Below are 18,434 nucleotides of genomic sequence, written 5' to 3'. Positions count from 1 at the left end.
GGGACCTGAACAAACTGGGAAAGTGGGCAAATAAATGGCAGATGAGCTTTAATGTAGAGAAATGTAAAGTCTTGCATGTAGGAAACAGAAACCCGATATGATGGGAGGGCTGATAATGGGTGAAAGTAGCCTAGAGAAGGACTTAGGGGTACTGGTGGACAAAACAATGAAGCCGTCTGCACAGTGCGCAGCGGCCTCTAAGAAGGCGAACAGAATGCTAGGCATTATCAAGAAGGGTATTACAACCAGAACGAAGGAAGTTATCCTGCTGTTGTATCGGGCAATGGTGCGCCCGCATCTGGAGTACTGCGTCCAATATTGGTCACCGTACCTTAAAAAGGATATGGCAATACTCAAGATGGTAAAGAAAAGAGCGACACGATTGATAAAAGGTATGGCAAACCTTTCATATGCTGAAAGATTAGAGAAACTGGGGCTCTTTTCCCTGGAGAAGCGGAGGCTTAGAGGGGACATGATAGAGACTTACAAGATCATGAAGGGCATGGAGAAAGTGGAGAGGGACAGATTCTTCAAACTTTCAAAAACAACAAGAACGAGAGGGCATTCCGAAAAATTAAGAGGGGACAGATTCAGAACCAATGCTAGGAAGTTCTTCTTCACCCAAAGGGTGGTGGACACCTGGAATGCGCTTCCAGAGGGTGTGATAGGACAGAGTACGGTATTGGGTTTCAGGAAGGGATTCGATGATTTCCTGAAAGAAAAGTGGATTACTATACAGGCCTGGACCTGATGGGCCGCCGCATGAGTGGACTGCTGGGCGTGATAGACCTCTGGTCTGACCCAGCAGAGGCACTGCTTATGTGCTCCTGCTGACAAGCCCATAACTGCTTTGAAAACTGACCTCTTTTCTAAAAAGAGAAGGATATAGCAAATATTGGACTTCTCCCTTGAAAAGTGTTTAAATTATTTTTCGGATCATTTACACCTTCAAGTGACTTTGGGAGGTGGAGGAGATTTAGATCTCAGGACTCTGTGTCTTCTCCATCTCGTTGGTTATTTACCACTTGAAATTTAAAGAGCCTCCCCTCTCTCTCTGTTATATTTTACAGCCAAGGTTGAAATTAAGTGTGTTATTTTTCACCCAAATGTTGTTTCCCATTACTGAAGAGACATGGTGGGCCCAGGGGCTACATGCAAGACAGATCTCCAGGTGAGTAAATCACAAGCAGTTTGCCTTCAGTGGTTTCTGCCAAGCTGAGCGTATATTCCTTACGGCTGAATTCAGCCACAAAACCATCCATCAGAGGTTTATGACCCATCTCTGTACGTCTACAGAACTGCAGAGAGAGAACAAGGTCTTCAGGTGGCAGAAAACTCTTCTACATAACCTGGACTGGATCACACAAAAAGACGCTCAGACAGGATGTATTTAGAGCTTCTGTTCGGAGATATTTATACATTAAAGCCCGGATTCTGTAAACAGTGCCATTATTTACAGCCATCTAAAAAATGGCTGCTGATCGCAAGTCAATCACACAAGGGCACCATTTACAGAATCGCAGCTACGTGAAAGGTAGGCCAGGGTTTTAAAGGCCTACATTTCTGGTACCTACCTTTCACAAGAATTACATCTGCAGAAACGCCTTTCGACACCTAACGCCTCTTCCGGCATTAACTACACCTACAGTGGCATTAGACATCTTAAGGCGCCTTCGTAGATGGGATAACAGTGGACTTAAGCGCCTCTATTTTTTCTAATAGCATTTTAATTGGCTTTAAATCGAAGCAGCCAATTAGTGTGACAAATTAAATCAATTAAAATAGAGTAGGTTTAGGTGGCAGCAGGGCGCCTACCACCGCCTAATTTACGGCGGGCCCTTAAGGAACAATATTTGGTGCCACTCTCTCTGTGTGGGAACAGCTCCTAGCCAGGGTCAGCCTCTGACTTTCAGTCTGGATAAAGCCACTGAAGCATGTTCTGGTACTTTCTGGATGGTACTGGGGTGATCCGGGAGTGGATCCAAGGCACCGCCGATACCTGTATAATCATCCAAATAAGTTAGAACAGAAAAATAGTGGGCAGTCAATGGATAATGTCTGGCAGTCACCTTCTACTTGAATATTGAGGGCTGGGATCCATGAATATTTAGGTATGGATTTAAACATTGGGATAAGAGTTTGAACTCAACAAGTGCTGTATTTGAATACAACTCACCTTGAGCTACTACGGAAAAAAAAGGTGCGAGCTAAATCCAAATAGCAAATACAGTAAAACCTTGGTTTGCAAGCATAATTCGTTCCAGATGCATGCTTGTAATTCAAAGAACTCGTATATCAAAGCGAATTTCCTCATAGGAAATAATGGAAACTCAGATGATTTGTCCCACAACCCAAAAACTTTAATACAAAATCCTATACGTACATGTATTGCAAGACTTCACTCAATTAGAATAGTCACTACACTCCTGCAGCGTCAGAGAGAGAAGAACCATCGGCTCAGTTGTGATGTGTGTATACTGTATGTACTTGTATTGCAAGACATGGCTTGTATATCAAGTTAAAATTTAATAAAATATTTTGCTTTTCTTGCAAAACGCTTGCAAACCAAGTTACTTGCAATTCAAGGTTTTACTGTATATGAAATAAACACGTATCGATGGGTATAAATTAACCACTGGTGTAAGCAGCCTGAGGTTATCTCCTTAGAGAACACTAGAGGGAGTAGGAGCACAGAACCTCACCAGAAGAGAAATACACATCCAAATAATAATTATTCTCCTTATAGCCAGAGGGGGAGACATATGACTCCCAACATACTATATCCACCTGGAACTTTGGGGCATGGTTAATGTGACCATATATCCCATTTTGAACAGGACTGCCCTGTTTTTAGCTTGTCTGTCCCGTTGTTCCCACGCACAGCTTCGGGGTGCCAAAATGTCCCATTTTCCGAAAGAGTGTCCCGAAGCTCTGGCCAAGCTGCTGCCGCTACCTATTTTTCCAAGCCACCACTGCACTAACAGATCATCTGCACAAGCCTTCCCCCCACAATGTCAATTTTGATGATGGAGAGGAAGTTGCATGAAGATGATCTGTTAGAGTGGCAGTGGCTTGGAGAAATATGCAGCAGCAGTGGCTTGGGGGGGCAGAGAGAGAAAGACAGAAAGAAAGAAAGGGGGTGCAGGGAGAGAGAAAGACAGAGAGAAATAAAGAATGGGGCAGGGAGAGAGAAAGACAGAAATAAATAAAGAAAGGGGGCAGGGAGAGAAAAAGACGGAAAGGAATAAAGAAAGGGGGCAGGGAGAGAGAAAGAAAGAAAGAAAGAAAGAAAGAGGGGGCAGGGAGAAAGAAAGACAGAGAGAAAGGGGCAGGGAGCGAGAAAGACAGAAAGAAGGGCTGGGAGAGAGAAAGAAAGAGAGCAGGGAGAGAGGAAGAAAGACAGAAAGAAAGAAAAAAGAGGGCAGAGAGAAAGACAGAAAGAAAGAAAGGGGTGAAGGGAGAGAGAAAGAAAGGGGTGCAGAGAGAGAGAGAAAGAAAGGGGGGCAGGGAGAGAGAAAGACAGAAAGAAAGACAAAGAAAAGGGGGGCAGGGAGAGAGAAAGGAATGGAAGAAAGAAAGGATGCACAGTCAGAAGGAAGTGCAACCAGAGACTCATGAAATCACCACACAACAAAGGCAGGAAAAATGATTTTATTTTAAATTTAGTGACCAAAATGTGTCAGTTTTGAGAATTTATATCTGCTGTCTATATTTTGCACTACATTTAATGGGTTCCCGTGGGGGTGGGGTTCTGGGATCTGGGGGTGACATAGTAACATAGTAACATAGTAGATGACGGCAGATAAAGACCCGAATGGTCCATCCAGTCTGCCCAACCTGATTCAATTTAAATTATTATTATTTTTTTTTTCTTCTTAGCTATTTCTGGGTGAGAATCCAAAGCTTTACCTGGTACTGTGCTTGGGTTCCAACTGCCGAAATCTCTGTTAAGACTTACTCCAGCCCATCTACACCCTCCCAGCCATTGAAGCCCTCCCCTGCCCATCCTCCTCCAAACGGCCATGCACAGACACAGACCGTACAAGTCTGCCCAGTAACTGGCCTAGTTCAATCTTTAATATTATTTTCTGATTCTAAATCTTCTGTGTTCATCCCACGCTTCTTTGAACTCAGTCACAGTTTTACTCTCCACCACCTCTCTCGGGAGCGCATTCCAGGCATCCACCACCCTCTCCGTAAAGTAGAATTTCCTAACATTGCCCCTGAATCTACCACCCCTCAACCTCAAATTATGTCCTCTGGTTTTACCATTTTCCTTTCTCTGGAAAAGATTTTGTTCTATTTTAATACCCTTTAAGTATTTGAACGTCTGAATCATATCTCCCCTGTCTCTCCTTTCCTCTAGGGTATACATATTCAGGGCTTCCAGTCTCTCCTCATACGTCTTCTGGTGCAAGCCTCCTATCATTTTCGTCGCCCTCCTCTGGACCGCCTCAAGTCTTCTTACGTCTTTCGCCAGATACGGTCTCCAAAACTGAACACAATACTCCAAGTGGGGCCTCACCAATGACCTGTACAGGGGCATCAACACCTTCTTCCTTCTACTGACTACGCCTCTCTTTATACAGCCCAGAATCCTTCTGGCAGCAGCCACTGCCTTGTCACACTGTTTTTTCGCCTTTAGATCTTCAGACACTATCTGGGGAATCTGGGAGGATCCTGGGGAGGGTCTGGAGGAGGGGGGGGGGGGGTCCTGTCCCATTTTGAAGAAAAAAAAAGAAATGGTCACGTTAGGCATGGTACAGAATTCTTAAACAACAGGGCAAGCTGGTTAGAGAGGAGAAGGAAAGATTGGAAGGAGAAGCAGGAACGCACAGGACTGAGAGGACTCATGTTGAACTGCCTGAACCTATGGAGATTGGAGACCAGAATGAAGTGAGTCTGGCCTCTGAAAGCCAAACAGTGGAACCCATGAGTTGGGCCTTAAGGCCATGGATTTTTTTCTAAGAAGTAAAGGCAAGTTAATGGAGGTTTCACTTTGTTCTTCTTTTCTGGATTTTTGCTTTTTGAAGCCACGAGACTATTTTGTTCCTGCTGTTAAACCAAAGAGGTGTTTTGAGAGGTTTTTCTTCTTTTTGATTGGGACAGATGTACCTGCCACAGTTCAGGGGTGCTGTGGGAGGGTATGTTAGCCGGGTGGGTTTTGTGAGTTTAATTATTACTATTTTCATCACTCAGACTTGGCTACATTGCAGGGTCAGCTTAAGGAGCTGGTGAAGGCTGTTTAAATGACTGTTACCAATTGATGGAGTGAAAGATTTCATATGCCTGAAAATGTATAACTTGGGGAACTCTGAAGTGATGAACTTTGAAAGTTTAAATTTTTCCTTTTTGAGAATGTTTGTTTTCCAACAGTGGCCCTTAAAGGGGATAGTACTACAGGGTTTGGGAACTGATTTTTTTTTTCTCTCCTTATATTACAGAGGGAAGTTCTAGGGAAGCCCTCTGATTTATTGGGAGCATTCTGACAATCTGAGATGTTTGTTTAATGCTGGGGGGGTTTTCTTAATAAAGTTTGGGTGCATAAAAATCCTGAAAAGTCTATGATTTAAGGTTGCCTAAGGAACACTGAAAGGTCACCAGAAATCCACTTTACCTGAAAGGGAAGCTAAAGTTTAAGTTCTTGCCACCAACCCCACCGAGAACTCTGCCCAGGTTGGTGACAATGTACACAAGATATTTACATGGAACTCTCAGTTTTTATAACGTTTGCCATATTTTATCTGAATCTTTTTATAATTCTGAATATTGATTTTTCATATATTACCCCTGAAGCAGTCCATGTACTAGTGATACATGGCCCACTTTGGGTATTTTTAAGTTCCTATGAGCGTCGGGAGCAGCGCGGGCCATTCAGCGCAGCTCTCTGCGCTAAAAACTGCTATTCTTCTATTAAACTGCGCTAGCAGTTTTTAGCGCAGAGAGCCATCATCTAGCTGGAATCTGCATCACTTTTATAATATAATGAGTAAGTTCAAACTCTTTCCTTGCTCGAGCACTGGAAATCTATATACATGTAAGGTCAAGTTTTCAGGATTTCCCCAATGAATATGCATGAGATCTATTTGCATACAATGGAAGCAGTGCTGGTTGCAAATTCATTGGGGAAATCCTGAAAACCTGACTGGATTGTGGCCCTCGAGGACTAATGTTGGACAAGCCTGTTATAAAGCATTGCATGAAAATGAAGTATGTTCTCAGAGGTTGCAATATGTTTATATCAAGCAATTTTTTGCATATAGTACTGTTTTTCCTGCAGAAAATGCTCACACAATTTACCCCTATAAGGTGCCGAGTCAAAGAAAAGAAAAGAAAAAAAAAAAGATTCAAAATATGGAGTCCCAGTTTTTACCTTCTCAGGTGTCAAGGTTAAAGACATATTTGTGTTTTCAGTTTCCCTCTGCTTAATTGTATGAATATTAAGTTCTCATCAGAAGAATTTCAGAGGTTAAAAGGCAATCCATCACTTGCTTTATAGGTTTCCAGTGAAAAGAGCTGTTCTATAACAAAGCTAATTGAAGAGTGAGAGAATTCATCATGGAACGGTGTCACTAGATTCATTTTGAGAGAATGATCACAAACGATGCATCGGTCTCCTTTGCTGTGACTGAAGAGAACAGCCGGTGCAAGACTTCTGTATTCAGTATGTGCAGATCCTGTGCAACCCTGCAGTGCAATGTTGGTTTGCATTCATAAGAACAGAAAATCGGATTTCTAGACCGCATAACCTTGACGTTCAATGCGGTTTGCAAAGGACAAATTGAGGAAACGTCATATTAAGAGAAATCTAGGGGTCCTTTTATTAAGGTGTGCTAATTGATTTAGCACGCACTACCAATTAGCGCACGCTAATGCAAAGACACCCACAGAATATAATAGACATCTTAGCATTTAGTGCGCACTAAATCGGTTAGCGTGCCTTGGTAAAAGGACTTCAAGTTTGGTTATTTTTGATATACCGTCTATCAAAACAAATGTCTAAACGTTGTACAATATAAAAAAAAATTGTGGAAAACTGTTAAAATGAGTAAATAAAAACAATATTTTGTCATATATTAAAATAGTAGGCAAATTCACATTAACGTACATGAGACAAAAGGGGAAGTTGGGAAAGGAGAAGTTCTTTTCGGGCTTCCTCGGAAGCCTCGAGGGAGCAAGACTCAGGCAACTGGTGTTGGAACCAACAAGGGATCAGGCAATACTGGACCTGATACTTACCAATGGAGAAAGTGTCACAGAGGTCTCGGTGGGCGACACATTGGCCTCCAGTGACCACAACATGGTATGGTTCAATCTCAGGAAAGGTTTCACTAAATCTACCACACTGACCAAGGTCCTCAAATTCAAGGACACAAATTTCAAAGAAATGGGAGACTTCGTTCACCAGGCGCTACAAAGCCAAGCTGAAACTGATAATGTGGAAGAAATGTGGTCGACTTTGAAAGCCACCATACAAGAAGCAACAAACCGCTATGTTAAATCAGTAAGTAAACGGCGAAGGAACAATAAGCCACAGTGGTTTACTGCAGAGATCTCAAACCTCATCAAGGAGAAGAAAGAAGCTTTCATCTCTTACAAAAAATCAGGGAAGCAGGACTCTAGAGCAGACTACCTGACCAAATCAAAAGCCGTCAAAACAGCAGTCAGAGAGGCTAAATTCCACATGGAAGAGTCTCTGGCAAAGAACATCCAGAAGGGAGATAAATCCTTCTTCAGGTATATCAGTGACAGAAGAAAAAACTCAGGCGGGATTGTAAGTCTTAGGAATCCAGACGGAGACTATGTGGATAAGGATTCGGAAAAAGCCCAACTATTAAATGAATACTTCTGCTCAGTCTTCACCCGAGAAGCGCCGGGGCTTGGCCCTCAGCTACAGACAAGGGTTGGCTCAGTTGACCCTTTTAGTGACTTTGAGTTTACGCCCAGCAGTGTCTACGGTGAGCTGTCAAAGCTCAAGGTTAACAAAGCAATGGGGCCGGACAACCTGCACCCCAGGGTGCTTAGGGAACTGAGTGATGTCTTGGCGGAGCCACTGTCCGCGCTCTTCAACCTCTCCCTTAGTACAGGCAGCGTCCCGTTGGACTGGAGGACGGCTAACGTCATTCCACTCCACAAGAAAGGCTCAAAGATGGAGACAGAAAACTACAGACCAGTGAGTCTAACATCGATAGTGAGCAAACTAATGGAAACTCTAATCAAACACCAATTGGATAAAATCCTGGATGAAAAGAATCTACGGGATCCCCGACAACATGGATTTACTAAGGGGAGATCATGCCAATCCAACCTGATCAGCTTCTTTGATTGGGTGACGGAGAAGCTGGATATTGGGGAGTCCCTGGACATCGTGTACCTGGACTTTAGCAAAGCATTCGATAGCGTACCACACCGCAGGTTGCTGGGCAAGATGAGTTCTATAGGATTAGGTGACACATTGACGCAATGGGTTGGGAACTGGCTTGGAGGTAGGCTTCAAAGGGTGGTGGTGAATGGCACCCCCTCCGAAATGACGGAGGTGATCAGTGGAGTGCCACAGGGCTCAGTCTTGGGCCCAATCCTATTCAACATCTTTATAAGGGACTTGGCAGAAGGGCTTCGAGGTAAAATAACATTATTCGCCGATGACGCCAAACTAAGTAATGTAGTGGGCAAATGCACAACAGACAAAGATTCAGTGCCCGACAACATGATGCACGACCTACTCCTGCTGGAGCGCTGGTCTAGGACATGGCAACTCAACTTCAATGCCAAAAAATGCAAAATTATGCACCTGGGCAGCCAAAATCCATGCAAGTCTTATACCCTTAATGGCGAGATCCTAGCAAAAACGGTAGCAGAACGAGACTTGGGGGTGATCGTCAGTGAGGACATGAAGTCTGCCAATCAAGTGGAGCAGGCTTCATCCAAGGCAAGACAAATAATGGGTTGCATACGAAGGGGTTTCGTCAGCCGTAAGAGGGAAGTCATTATGCCATTGTATAGATCCATGGTGAGGCCCCACCTGGAATACTGTGTGCAATTTTGGAGGCCACATTATCGCAAGGATGTGCTGAGACTGGAGTCGGTGCAGAGAATGGCCACCCGGATGGTCTCGGGACTCAAGGATCTTCCATATGAAGAACGGCTTGACAAATTACAGCTATACTCGCTCGAGGAGCGCAGAGAGAGGGGAGACATGATCGAGACGTTCAAGTATCTTACGGGCCGCATCGAGGCGGAGGAAGATATCTTCTTTTTCAAGGGTCCCACGACAACAAGAGGGCATCCGTTGAAAATCAGGGGCGGGAAACTACGAGGTGACACCAGGAAATTCTTTTTCACTGAAAGAGTGGTTGATCGCTGGAACAGTCTTCCACTACAGGTGATTGAGGCCAGCAGCGTGCCTGATTTTAAGGCCAAATGGGATAGACACGTGGGATCTATTCACAGAGAAAGGTAGGGGAGGGTCATTAGGGTGGGCAGACTAGATGGGCTGTGGCCCTTATCTGCCGTCTATTTCTATGTTTCTATGTTTCTATTGTTATTACCCTATCTATAAAATCAATAAAAATATTTTGAACTGATAAAATACATAAGAACATAAGCAGTGCCTACGCCGGGTCAGACCACAGGTCCATCCTGCCCAGCAGTCCGCTCCCGCGGCGGCCCAAACAGGTCACGACCTGTCTAAATCACCAGAAGGGGCCCCCATGCCGCCTTGGTTTCCCTTCCTAGCCCTCCGGTCTTGCACATGCACGACCTGGGTTTCTATACTTATTTTCTGCTTATCTTTCTCAATATCCCATGATCCCTTTATCCTTCAGGAATCCGTCCAGTCTCTGTTTGAATCCTTGTACCGTACTCTGCCTGATCACTTCCTCCGGTAGCGCATTCCAAGTGTCCACGACCCTTTGGGTGAAGAAAAACTTCCTTGCATTCGTTTTGAACCTATCTCCCTTCAGTTTCTCCGAATGCCCTCTCGTACCTGTTGTCCCCTTCAGCCTGAAGAATCTGTCCCTATCCACCCTCTCTATGCCCCTCATGATTTTGAAGGTCTCTATCATATCACCCCTGAGCCTCCTCTTTTCCAGAGAGAAGAGCCCCAGCCTATCCAACCTCTCGGCGTATGGGCAGTGTTCCAGCCCTTTTACCAGTTTCGTTGCTCTCCTTTGGACTCTCTCAAGTATCGCCATGTCCTTCTTGAGTAAAATTAATAAAAAAGAGGGGGATGGCAAGACATTAGGGAGGGGATCGTTTCAGAAGAAGCGTTTGATGTTTCACAGAACTTAGAAGTTTGAGAAGCGGAAGCTGGTACTAAAGAGTAAAGGCATCTTTAAAGGGAAAAGTTTTATATTTTCCAAGCGAGTTCTCTAATCAAACATCTAATGGGAGGACATTCCACAAAGAAGGGTTTACGAATAGTTTTGATTGTTAGATCGGAGGGTCCTGGATGATGAGTGTGGCATCAAAAGTTGATATATAAATGCTGGTGAGGAGGAGTATTTTATAAGTGAGATGATGAGTGATAGGAAGCCAATGTGCTTTACGGAGGAGAGGAGTGATGTGATCAATTTTTTTTGCACGATAGATTAATTTGACGGCAGTGTTTTGCAATAGTTGTAGACGGCGGAGTTCTTTCTGGGTTATACCTTGATAAAGAGCATTACAATAATCAATGGTTGAAATTACAAGAGAGTGAATTAGAATACTGAGAGAGGGGGGGATCAAGAAAAGAAAAAATAGAGCGGATGATCCTAAGCTTATGAAAACATTTCTGCATAACTGCACTAATTTGTTGGTGAAAGGTGAGGTCTGCAGCGGTCAAAACAGCAGTCAGCGGTCAAAACGGCAGTCAGAGAGGCCAAACTTCGAGTGGAAGAGACTCTGGCAAAGAACATGAAGAAAGGGGACAAATCCTTCTTCAGGTATATTAGTGATAGGAAAAAGAACACAGACGGGATAGTACGCCTTAGAAAACCAGATGGGAACTGCGCAGAATCAGATTCCGATAAAGCAGAACTACTGAATGAATACTTCTGCTCGGTCTTCACCTGCGAGGCACCGGGGCACGGTCCGCAGTTGCAGGCAAGGCCCAGCGTGGAAGACCCTTTTCAGAATTTCGAGTTCACACCTGGCGACGGCTACTACAAACTGGCAAGACTCAAGGTGAATAAAGCCATGGGACCGGACAATCTACACCCCAGGGTGCTCAGTGAGCTGCGTGATGTCCTGGCAGAACCGCTATCAGGACTCTTCAATCTCTCCCTAAGTTCAGGGAGAGTCCCCATAGACTGGAAAACAGCTAACGTCGTTCCACTGCACAAAAAGGGTTGCAGGGCAGAGGCTGCAAACTACAGACCGGTGAGTCTCACATCAATAGTATGCAAACTCATGGAAACACTAATCAAACATAAATTACACGCAATCTTGGATGAGGAGAATCTACGGGATCCCAGTCAACATGGATTCACCAAGGGTAGCTCCTGCCAATCCAATCTCATCAGCTTCTTTGACGGGTAACAAAACAGCTAGACTTGGGAGAATCCGTGGACGTCGTATACCTAGACTTCAGCAAAGCTTTTGATAGTGTCCCGCATCGCAGGCTGTTGAGCAAGATGAAATCAATGGGGCTGGGAGAAACACTAACTACATGGGTCAATGACTGGCTGAGTGGCAGACTTCAGAGGGTGGTAGTTAACGGTACCCTCTCTAAAACATCGGAGGTGACCAGTGGAGTACTGCAGGGCTCAGTCTTGGGCCCGCTCCTTTTCAACATATTCATAGGGGATCTAACTCAGGGGCTTCAAGGTAAGATAACGTTATTCGCTGACGATGCCAAACTATGCAATATAGTGAGAGACGGCAATTCACCCGATAGTATGATACAGGACCTACATTTGTTGGAGCGTTGGTCCTTGACCTGGCAGCTGGGCTTCAACGCTAAGAAATGCAAGATCATGCATCTCGGCAGCAGAAATCCGTGTAGAACTTACACCTTCATTGGTGAGTCCTTAGCTAGAACTTCAACAGAACGAGACTTGGGAGTGATCATCAGCACAGACATGAAAACTGCTGATTATGTGGAGAAGGCTTCATCTAAGACAAGACAGTTGTTAGGTTGCATCCTCAGGAGTTTCGTCAGCCAGAAGCCTGAAGTCATAATGCCATTATACAGAACCATGGTGAGACCTCATTTGGAATACTGTGTGCAATTCTGGAGGCCACACTAGCGAAAAGATGTGCTGAGAGTAGAATTGGTGCAACGGACGGCCACCAGGATGGTCTCGGGGCTCAAGGATCTATCATACGAGGAAAGGCTGAAACATTTGCGGCTGTACTCACTCGAGGAACATAGGGAGAGAGGAGACATGATCGAGACGTTTAAGTATATTACCGGCCGTATCGAGATGGAAGAAGAGATTCTCTTTCTTAAAGGACCCTCAGCCACAAGAGGGCATCCGCTCAAACTCAGGGGCGGGAAATTTCATGGCGACACCAGGAAATATTTCTTCACCGAGAGAGTGGTTGATCCTTGGAACGAGCTCCCGGTGGCAGGTGATCGAGGCAAACAGCGTGCAAGAATTTAAGAGCAAATGGGATGCCCATGTGGGATCCCTTAGAGGGTTAAGCCAAGGGAACCTGTCACCAGGAGTGTGATCCCTAGGATAGTAGACTTGGGGGTGGGTCAGTAGAGTGGGCAGACCTGATGGGCTATGGCCCTTATCTGCCGTCATCTTCTATGTTTCTAAGATGACTCCAAGAAGTTTGACTTTACGTTCCGTTTGAATTGAGGAGGAATCGATACAGATAGGTAAACATAAGTGTTCATCTTGAGAGAGCGAGAAAAGGACAGTAGTAGTTTTAAGGATGTTCAGTGAAAGTTTGTTATGTCGAAGCCAGAAGCTGATTTTATTGATTTTTTGATTGATTTCTGTTATTTCATCAGGTGATGTGGGATTTAAGGGGTGGAGAAGTTGAATATCATCAGCATATGTAAATACAGTGAAACCTATAGATTGGTCCAAAGTAAGCAAGTTTTTAATTGTTTTCTAAAATGCAAATAAGAATAAGATGAAAATCGAAGATGTTGGAGTCCTTATCGTAAAAAGCTGCCTGAAAAGCAAGAGTACGGTCATGGCATGTTTTGCTTTTACCGCCCTTAACAGATGGAAACACAAAAAGGGCAATGGAAAATGTATTAGCCAAATAAAAAAGAGCTTGGCCAAAAGCAACTTTATAATACAAACAGCCTAATTTGAAAAGAGTGATTGTTGATTTTGCTCTTTGGTCATAAACGTCCAGAGTGGGAGTATGGGTTGGAACATATTTTTAATTTCTTAATCTGAGTGTACTTTTTGAATATAATTATGGAGGCATAGATTACAATTTTAATTGTATTTAGGTGCTTTTATAGTGTAATATGATTGTATTATATGTTGCACTTACTTATGGCTTCAAAATGAATAAATATATTAAAAAAAAAGAAAATTATATGGGCCTCCACAGGGAGCTAGTGCAGTTCCTGGTAAAAAGGGGTTAAATGATCAAATTTCTTTAAGCCATAAATAAGCCTAACTGCAGTATTCTGCATAATCCTTAGTCTAGCAACATTTTTCTTAGTGCTTGCAAGGTAGATGATGTTCCAATAGTCCAGTTGACTCAGTAACAAAGACAGGACCAGAGATCTAAATGCAGAGATGTCAAAACTGTCACAACATTGAAGTGTGTAGACATCAGGAAATTGTTTATAGAACGTGCAGTGAAAGGCAGCGCACTAAAAATCCCCTGAGGAAGATCCACCAGTACATCAGCAGGTGGCGGGAGTTCGCAGTATATGCTAGTGCTGGTGGAAGCTTGATCCACCCAAAATAAGTGTTGCCTTTTTTGTCTTGTTGAGTTTGCCTTGGAGATGCTGAGTGCTTGTGGACACACTTTGCAATAGTTTCCCTTTCATTAAGTCCTTGAAATGGGACCATGCAACCATGTTGCCTCATGTGAAGACTTAGGCAGTGATGTACCAAGGGGGGGGGGGAGGGGGTGATCCGCACCGGGTGTAGCCTTAGGGGCGTGCACAGCCGGCCAGGTCCGGATAATGGTCGATCGCCAAGGCAAAGTGAGTCGATCGCGGAGCCCATCCCAGGCTCTGTGATAGACTCACTTTGCCTTGGCGATCGACCATTTTCCGGACCTGGCCAGCTGTGCACCCCTCCCCTCTAAGGCTGCCATCGGAGAAGAAGTTCGGGCCAGCCAATCGCTGCCTGGCTGGGTGGAACTTCCTCTCCGACGGCAGAATTGACGTCGGGGAGAGGAATGCTGGTCGGCCTGATGCAGGGAAGCAGAGGGAGCTTGGGGCAGCCGCGGCGGCGGCTTTGGGGCCTGTTCCCTGATGGTGGCAGCAGTGGCTTGGTGGAGGGCAGGGAGAAAGAAAGAAAGGGGGCAGGCAGGGAGACAAAAGGGAAACAGAAAAAAAGAAAGGTAGCATGAAGAGAGAAAAAAAAAGAAAGGGAGGCAGGGAGAAAGAAAGGGCAGGGAGAGAGGAAGAAAAAGTTGGGGGAGGGAATGAGGTCTGGAGGAGAGGAAGCATACAGACTGAAAGAAGGGAAGAAAGATTGGATGCACAGTCAGAAGAAGAAAGTGCAACCAGAGACTCTTGAAATCACCAGACAAGGTAGGAAAAATGATTTTATTTTCAATTTAGTGATCAAAATGTGTCTGAATTTATATCTGCTGTCTATATTTTGCACTATGGCCCCCTTTTACTAAACCGCAATAGCGGTTTTTAGCGCAGGAAGCCTATAAGCGTCGAGAGCAGCACTGGGCATTCAGTGCAGCTCCCTGCACTAAAAACTGCTATCGTGGTTTAGTAAAAAGGGAGGGGGTATTTGTCTATTTTTGTATGGTTGTTACAGTGCATAGAGTCATCTGCCTTGACCTCTTTGAAAAAACCCCAGAATAAGAATGATAATTAACATTTTCTCAGCATACAGTGTGCTTTGTGCTTTTTTTAAATTTTATTGTTGGTAGATCATTTTGACTTGGTCATTTTAAAAGTAGCTCACAAGCCCAAAAAGTGTGGGCACCCCTGAGCTAGAGCATTGAAGCTGCGTGTGGCTACCGTAAAGGTCATCTCTGACACAACCGGAAGTTGCATCAGAGACAACCTTTACGGCAGCCATATGCAACTACAATGCTCCGGCTGCTGTAAGAAGGCAATTTAGACATCGTCGGCCACAGGGCAGGGAGGTTTGTCGGACCAGGCCTGTTGTCCGGGTGATGGGGCGTTGCAGATCTTGTTGCCAAAATTGGAAAGGTGAGGAAGGGAGAAAGATGGGCCTGTGGTGGATGGAGAGATTGAGAGAAGGGGGCAGATGATGGAAGTGGGTAGAAAGGGGAGAAAGAAGAGGTCAGATGATGGAAGTGGGGAGAAGGGAGAGCAAATGCTGAATGGAAGTGGAGAAAGAGAACACATACTGGATGGAAGGAGAGATAAAGAAAAAGGACATATGCTGGATGGGGGAAGAAGATAGAGTTAGTGAGATAGTGGACGGGTTAAGGAAAGGGGTGGCATGCTGTGGGTAGACATAGTGAAAAGAGGGAAACTGAAGACTGCATAGTAAGAAAGAATTTAATTTAAATGGAAGCAGAAAATAAAGAAGGAAGACCAGAAAAGGAAAGGGAAGAGAGAGAGGAGAGAGAGATGCCAGAGAACGGGGAAGGAGACAGAGATATCAGATCTGAGCAGAGGAAATGAGAAGAGAGAGATGCTAAAAACCACAGGGTGGAGGGAAAGAGAGATGAAAGGAGAAAGATGCTAGACCATGAGGGAACAGAGGGAAGATGATGGATGCCAGACCAAAGGGGGGGGTGTCTAGAGGAGAGATGGAAGGGGGAGGCATACACTTTCTGGAAGGGGCATAGAAGGAGAGAAGATGCCATGTAGGGAGGGGCAGAGAGATGGCAGACAGTGGATGGAAGGAAGACAGTAACAAGAAGATGAGGAAAGCAGAAACCAGAGAAGACAAAGGTAGAACAAAAATTTTCTATTTATTTATTGCTTTAGGATACATGTGTCACTGTTTCTGTGGTGTTGCATTTTATGCAGTCCAGCTTCTTGCTGGTTCAATTTAACCTTTGTCTATGTATTTCTATTTTATCCCCCCCTTTTACAAAACTGTGGAGCCTTTTTTAGCGCCAGCCGTGGTGGTAGCAGCTCTGATGCTCAGAATTCTATGAGTGTCAGAGCTGTTACCACCGTGGCTAAAATCCACACTACAGTTTTGTAAAAGGGGGAGGGGTTAGTTTGTGATGACATATTCCATACTAGGCGAAGGTGTTTTCTGTGTTCTGTGTGTTCGAAAGACATGGTTTTTTGTTAGGATTGATGGTGTAGGATTGATCTGTATTAGTCTGGCTTGTTTAGTTTTACAATGGGTGTATTGATGTACTGCTCACTGCAATATGTAAGGTGCTGCCTTTTCCTAGGTACACTCTTGTGTGACGTGGATTGTTACTAAAAATCATGTTTTTTGTACAGATGGGAGGGAGGGTGCTAAAAAATGATGGGCCCCGGGTGTCACATATGCTAGGTACGCCACTGGACTTAGGCCCAAATTCTGTAACCAGCGCCTACCTAGACAGGCGCCTATCTTAATTGAATAAAAAGGTCAATTAAGCTTTTTAATCAGCACTGATTGAAACATAGGCGCCTATGAAGAAAGCGCAATTCTGTAACAAGGCGGCCTTCAAAAAAATAGGCGCTATGCATGTTAGATGTGGGCGTGGCCACATGTTGGGCGCCTTCTTACAGAATCACTGCTCTTAAGCGTGCTTAAGCGCTCGCATGGGTGCCTAACTTTTAGTTGTGCCTAGAGCTGGCCTGTTTAATGGGCACCTCCAAAATAGGTGCCGCTCAGCGTGATTCACTAAACAGCACCCAATTGTACTGAACAGTGCCTATATCGGCGCTTCTTATAGATAGTGTTTGTGGAGAACTCATTAAGGGAAGGGTAGGAGGGTTGAATGATATAGAAATCATAGGAGGTCCTATGATCTGAGCTCCTAGTACGTTATGATATGCTCACCTTTAATGGGAACTCCATATGACTGAAATCTAAGGGATATTTTCATAGTTTGATTGGAATTTTGAGTTCATTAGTATTTATTAGCTGGTTTCAGCATTTAGAAGCAACTCCTCAAAGTTTTCACTATTTAACTATTTGGATTTTTGCCAGGTATTAGTGACCTGGATTGGCCACTCTTGTGCTGAAAATCTCAACCAAGAGGTTGGAAGCAAGTGAAGCAGATGAACGTAGATCTCATATGTAGAATCTGGAGGTATGTGTGTATTTGCACACTTTGCTCAAACTCCACCCCTGTGCACTCTCACTGCAAAAGTGTGAACTTCTTTGGTGGGCAGTACTTTTTAGAAGCTTTCAGGTAAATGCGCTTACATGACTGAAATACTCCTGTCTTCCATTGCGTGCTCCCTTCGAAATTACCCTCAAATAGCAGGCACGCTGTCAGACTGGACCTGCCTTTGTGAGATGTGCTCATAGATGCTCTAGGGCAGAGTTTGAGAGTGAGATGGACAGACTTGAGAAGCAGTGTGCATACGCTGAAACTGTCCGTTCTAGGATTTAAAAGCAAACTAGATGCACATCTCCTTACGAGAGGGATATGGGTGACTAAAATTAGGATTTAACCCCCCCGTATTAATTCCTCTTTTATGGATAGTCATCATATTTCTTCTACCTGGACACCTCCTGGTGCTCCAGATGCATTTATTTCAGTGTTTGAGAAATTGGTTCTTAAAGATGTTGATTCTCTTCGATGTGAGAAAAGAAAATTACCTTTTAACCTAACACGTGAACAGAATTTGGCAGTTAAAGCCCTTGCTCAGGATTCTTCTATTGTGGTCACCCCTGCTGACAAAGGGGGTGGCATTGTTGTGCTGGACACCTCTATGTATGAGGCAGAAGCGATGCGTCAATTGTCTGATTCCAATGTTTATTCTTGCTTGACTGATGACCCCACCGTGGAATTTCAAAAGGAGGTGTTTGCTCTGTTATTTCGAGCACAGCAGGAAGGGTTATTATCCTCCAAAGAGTTTAAATATCTATATCGCCAGTATCCCGTTATCCCCAATATTTATTTTTTGCCTAAAATCCATAAGTCTATAGTCAATCCTATTGTTTCTTGCAGTAATTCCCTTTTTGAACCTCTATCTCAGTTTGTTGATTTTTTTCTTCAACCGTTTGTCTTTAAAATTTCTTCTTACGTACGGGATTCCATGGACTTTATTTCTCAGATTGCGCAGTTACATATTCCTCTGTCTTATTAGTCACCATGGACATCTCGTCTTTATATACCAGTATCCCTCAATCTGAGGCTGTCTGAATCTGATCTGGTGGGTAATTGTTTAGATCTTATTTTGT

General features: G+C 44.2%; 1 protein-coding gene across 3 annotated transcripts in view; it reads left to right on the top strand.

Annotated features, from left to right (window-relative positions):
• PIK3CB (phosphatidylinositol-4,5-bisphosphate 3-kinase catalytic subunit beta) overlaps positions 1-18,434 on the top strand; it is a 596,095-nt gene that overhangs the window by 388,163 nt on the left and 189,498 nt on the right. The gene's annotated exons all lie outside the window — the stretch shown is intronic.

The sequence above is a fragment of the Geotrypetes seraphini genome, chromosome 9 (assembly GCF_902459505.1).
Source record: "Geotrypetes seraphini chromosome 9, aGeoSer1.1, whole genome shotgun sequence".
NCBI lineage: Eukaryota > Metazoa > Chordata > Amphibia > Gymnophiona > Dermophiidae > Geotrypetes > Geotrypetes seraphini.
Note: the sequence above shows the minus strand (reverse complement) of the source record. Positions and strands in the feature narration are given on the sequence as shown.